Below are 6,000 nucleotides of genomic sequence, written 5' to 3'. Positions count from 1 at the left end.
TACTTACCAAGAGAGTTTTCATCTATATTTATTGGCGTTGTCTATTTACCATCACAAACTGATGCTGGCACTAAGATGGTAAACAAACTGTATAAGGCCATAAGCAAACAAGAACATGCTCATCCAGGTGGTGCTCCTAGTGGCCAGGACTTTAATGCAGGGAAACGTAAATCTGTTCTACCAGCATGTTCAATGTGCAACCAGAGAGGGGTAAAGAGAGAGAGAAAAAATATATAATAAATAAATAAACTCAAGATCACTTTTACGCCACACACAGAGACACGTACAAAGCTCTCCCTCGCCCTTCATTTGGAAAATCTGACCATAATACTGTCCTCCTAATTTCTGTTTACAAGCAAAAACTAAAGCAGAATGTATCAGTGACTCGCTCAATAAGGAAGTAGTCAGATGACACAGATGCTAAGCTACAGGACTGTTTTTCTAGCACAGAGTGGAATATGTTCTGGGATTCTTCCAATGGCATTGAGGAGTACACCACATCAGTCACTGGCTTAATCAATAAGTGCATCGATGACATCATCCCCACAGTGACCGTACGTACATACCCCAACCAGAAGCCATGGATTACAGGCAGCATCCGCACTGAGCTAAAGGGTAGAGCTGCCGCTTTCAAGGAGCGGGACTCTAACCTGAACACTTACAAGAAATCCCGCTATGCAGTCTGACGAACCATCAAACAAGCAAAGCATCTATACAAGACTAAGACTGAATTGTACTACACCGGCTCCGACGCTCGTCAGATGTGGCAGGGCTTGCAAACTATTACAGACTACAAAGGGAAGCACAGCCGCGAGCTGCCCAGTGACACAGCCCTACCTGTAGTGGCTTCCTTTCCTTCTTCCCATAGCCACTGCCCAAGCCTGAAGCGGGGTTGTTTGGTGCGCATACAGTCCACACTCAAGATTTCCAAACGGCCAAACATTCAATGACATCCAGGGATATGGTGCAACAAAAAAGTGTATTCTTCTTATATCTAACAAAGAAATGATTCTCCAATCAACTTAAAGCATAGATTACTTGATATGGAAAATACATATTATGACCTGTATGTATGTCTGTATGTATGGTCAAAAAACTATACCGCTCCCGCATCTAGCAAGGACTCCCTCCCCCGAAGGCCCAACTTCCTGCCTTTATCCTAACACACTTACCACAATACAATGAATGGGCAAGAGGGGGGGCCAAAAACTGAGTTACACTAACAAATTAAAATATCTCAATCAGGTGAATATAAATCATGAAGGTACCTAATATTTCATCATGTACATTCATATTGAATATATTTACACAAATATACATGGAGCTCCGTATGTTCAGTCTTTTATACAAATATGTCCAAATCGGCTCTCACACTACAAGATGAGCGAAATAACTTCTATGATCGCTTCGAGGCAAGCAACACTGAAGCATGCATGAGAGCATCAGCTGTTCCATATGACTGTGTGATCACGCTCTCCGTAGCCAATGTAAGTAAGACGTTAAACAGGTCAACATTCACAAGGCCACAGGGGCAGACGGATTACCAGGATGTGTACTGCAAGCATGCGCTGACCAACTGTTTTCACTGCCATTTTCAACCCGTCCCTGAGAGTCTGTAATACCAACATGTTTCAAGCAGACCACCATAGTCCCTGTGCCCAAGAACACCAAGGTAACCTGCCTAAATGACTACCGACCTGTAGCACTCACGTCTGTAGCCATGAAGTGCTTTGAAAAGGCTGGTCATGGCTCACAGCAACACCATTATCCTAGAAACGCTAGACCCACTCCAATTTACATACCGCCTCAACAGATCCACAGATGATGCAATCTCTATTGCACTCCACACTGTCCTTACCCACCTGGACAAAAGGAACACCTACGTGAGAACGCTATTCATTGACTACAGCTCAGTTTTCAACACCATTGTGCCCTCAAAGCAAATCACCAAGCTAAGGACCCTGGGACGAAACACCTCCCTCTGCAACTGGATCCTGGATTTCATGACGGGTCGCCCTCAGGTGGTAAGGGTAGGTAACAACACATCTGCCACACTGGATCCTCAACACAAGGGACCCTCAGGGGTACGTGCTTTGTCCCCTCCTGTACTCCCTGTTCACCCATGACTGCGTGGCCAAGCACGACTCCAACACCATCATTAAGTTTTCCTACAACACAACCGTGGTAGGTCTGATCACTGACAACGATGAAACAGCCTATAGGGAGGAGGTCTGAGACCAGGCTGAACAACAACGTGATCAAGACAAATTAGATGATTGTGGACAACAGAAAAAGGAGGACCGAGCACGCCCCCATTCTCATCGACGGGGCTGTAGCGGAGTAGGTTGAGAGCTTCAAGTTCCCTAGTGTCCACATCACCAACAAACTATCATGGTCCAAACACACGAAGACAGTTGTGAAGAGGGCACAACAATGCCTATTTCCCCTCAGGAGACTGAAAAGATTTGGCATAGGTCCCCAGATCCTCAAAAAGTTATACAGCTGCACCATCGAGAGCATCTGACTGGTTGCATCACCGCCTGGTATGGCAACTGCTCAGCCTCCGACCGCAAGGCACTACAGAGGGTAGTGCGTACGGCCCTGTACATCACTGGGGCAAAGCTTCCTGCCGTCCAGGACCTCTATACCAGGCAGTGTCAGTGGAAGGCCCTAAAAATTACCAAGGACTTCAGCCACCCTAGTCATAGACTGTTCTCTCTATTAACGCACGGCAAGCGGTCCCGGAGCTCCAAGTCTAGGTCAGAAATGCTTCTTAACAGCTTCTACCCCCAAGCCATAAGGCTCTTGAACAGTTACTCAAACGGCTACCCGGACTATTTGCATTGTCCCCACACCATCCCCCATTTTTACCCTGCTGCAACTCTGTTTATTATCGATGCATAGTCTCTTTACCCCTACATTCATTTAAAAATGACCTCGACTAACTGGTGCCCCCGCACATTGACTCTGTACCGGTACCGACTGTATATAGCCTTGCTACTGTTATTTTATTGTTACTCCTTGATTATTTGTTATTTTTGCTCTTATTGTATTTATTTTTTCCTTCCGTTTATTTTAGTAAATACTTAACACTTTTGTCTTACAACTGCATTGTTGGTTAAGCATTTCACCTGTTGTATTCGGCGCATGTGACAAATACAATTTGATTTGATTGTGAAGCTAACTTAATCCAGCCAAATAAAATTGTAAATTGACAACAACAAAACATTCCATGTAACTCCTCTGCTGAGAAATCTTTCAGTCCCAGGAACCGCTCCGCCGCATCCACAATATAACATCTATTTTCCTGGACCGTCTCTCCACTTTGGCAGTGCCATTAATCACCATAGCTATAAAGTCCACCTTCTTAACCTTTAAAATATCCTGCTGGGTCCTGCTGGTGAAAGGCAACCCCTGCAGCCTGCAGTGAAGGCCCATCCACCACCATGAACTCTTTAAGAGCACCATTCAAACCCACAACCCCTATTAACATCTGCTGCCTAACTTTGGCCACCTCATTTTCTTTCACCCTTGTCAGGCATTCAAAAGACGTGACTTCCTGGTTCCCACCACAATTGCAGCATGTCACATTTTCATAACACATGATATAATCTTTTCCACAACTTGGACATATTGGTTTCTCCCTTCTGCCAACACTTGAAACATGACTAAAAGCTTTACAGTGATCACACTGCATGCTCTGACTCTGTAGTTTATATACCCCAACTGCACTTGAATAGGGAGAGACTCCATATCAAAAAACAAAAGAACAGATGAACTCTTCACTTTTTCATAATTCACCACACAATTCATCCGATGTGCATCAATCACTCCAGGAATATTTTTAATCTCTTCAACATCGACTTCCCACTAGACGCCATATTACCCCCTTGAGGGGTGCCCTGTTCCCAGTACTTAAGTAGTACTTTAAAGTATTTATACTGAATTCTTTTGGGGGGGGTATCTGTACTTTACTATTTATATTTTTGACAACTTTTAATTTACTACATTCCTAAAGACAATAATGTACTTTTTACTCCATGCATTTTCCTCGACATCCAAAAGTACTCGTTACATTTTGAATGCTAGGCAGGACAGGAAAGTGGTCCCATTCACACACTTATCAACAAAACATCCCTGGTCATCCATACTGCTTCTGATCTGGCTTACTCACTAAACACACATGCTTCGTTTGTAAATTATGTTGGTGTGCTTCTGGCTATTCGTAAATATTAAAAAAACAAGAAAATGGTGCCGTCTGGTTAGCTTAATATAAGGAATAAAAAAAGTATTTATACTTTTACTTTTGATACTTAAGTATATTTTAGAAATTACATTTACTTTTGATACGTAAGTATATTTGAAACAAAATACTTTTACTCAAGTTGAATTTTACAGGGTGACTTTTACTTGTATCGTTCTCTATTAAGGTATCTTTACTTTTACTCAAGTATGACGATTGGGTACTTTTTCCACCACTGCCTGTTCCAAAGACACACACACACCACGTCAAACGTACCAAATCGGGTGAGAAGCAACACAAGTTCCTTATTAGGCAAGGTTGTCCTATCTCTCCGTACCTGTTTTTATTAATCACCCAACGTCTTACAAATTCTTTAAATAATAGTCCTGTACAAGGTATTTCCATAGCTGGTAAAGAAATTATTATAAGCCAGCTGGAGGACGATACTACACTTTTTTTGAAAAATGCTAACCAAATTCCCATATCGATCAATGTGATACAATCCTTTTCCAAAGCGTCTGGTGTATATCTTAACATTAATGGCTGTCAAAGATTGTGTGACACCTTCATATTATGGTATTCCAGTAAAAGAAGAACTTACATATTTAGGCATAACCATTACAAAGGATCAGAAGTCTAGAGGCTTACTAAATTTTAACCCTCTTATTAAAAAAACCAAGAAGAAGCTAAATCAATGGCTACAGAGGGACTTATCTTTAAAAGGTAGAGTCCTAATAACCAAGGCTGAAGGTATCTCTAGACTAACATATAGCACTCCATCTTGATATCTTGACAGTAAAATAAGCAAGAAGATAGACATGATGCTTTTCAACTTTCTGTGGAGAAACCGTACCCATTACATTAGGAAAACTGTTGTAATGAAAACTTATGAGAATGGTGGGCTGAATTTTCTGGACTTCACTACCTTAAATAATACTGTTAAGATCAATTGGATAAAACAATTCCTAAGAAGACCCACTTCTATGTGGAATTTTATTCCTCATGTCTTCTCTACTTTTGGTGGCCTTAACTTCATGTTGGTTTGCAATTATAATATTGACAAAGTTCCAGTGAAACTTTCTGCTTTTCATCGGCAGGTTTTAATTTATGAGAATAATTTTTCTCCAAACAGATATTATATATGGAATAATCGGGATATATTGTATAAAAATTTTGTTTTTTAGAATATTGGTTCCGAAATAATATCCTATTGGTGTGCCAACTCGTAAATGCAGAGGGTCTTTTACTCAGTTATAAGGAATTCTTATCACTTTACAAGGTCCCTGTAACACCTAAAGATTTTGCAATTGTTTAGATGCCATTCCCTCAGGTGTTGCTTTATTATTCAGGAACGTGTCAAGACCTGACCCTCAGAGCCTACCTATGTGATTTTCTGGATTTTTTTTCTCATTTTGTCTGTCATAGTTGAAGTGTACCTATGATGAAAATTACAGGCCTCTCTCATCTTTTTAAGTGGGAGAACTTGCACAATTGGTGGCTGACTTAATACCTTTTTGCCCCACTGTACCTACTTGTTAACAAAATTAAGGAAGTCTCCTTTAAAATTATTCATAAATACAGTGCCTTGCGAAAGTATTCGGCCCCCTTGAACTTTGCGACCTTTTGCCACATTTCAGGCTTCAAACATAAAGATATAAACACTGTATTTTTTGTGAAGAATCAACAACAAGTGGGACACAATCGTGAAGTGGAACGACATTTATTGGATATTTCAAACATTTTTAACAAATCAAAAA

The sequence above is a fragment of the Oncorhynchus tshawytscha genome, linkage group LG02 (genome assembly GCF_018296145.1).
Source record: "Oncorhynchus tshawytscha isolate Ot180627B linkage group LG02, Otsh_v2.0, whole genome shotgun sequence".
NCBI classification, from domain to species: Eukaryota; Metazoa; Chordata; class Actinopteri; order Salmoniformes; family Salmonidae; genus Oncorhynchus; species Oncorhynchus tshawytscha.
This window is presented reverse-complemented; position numbering follows the sequence as displayed.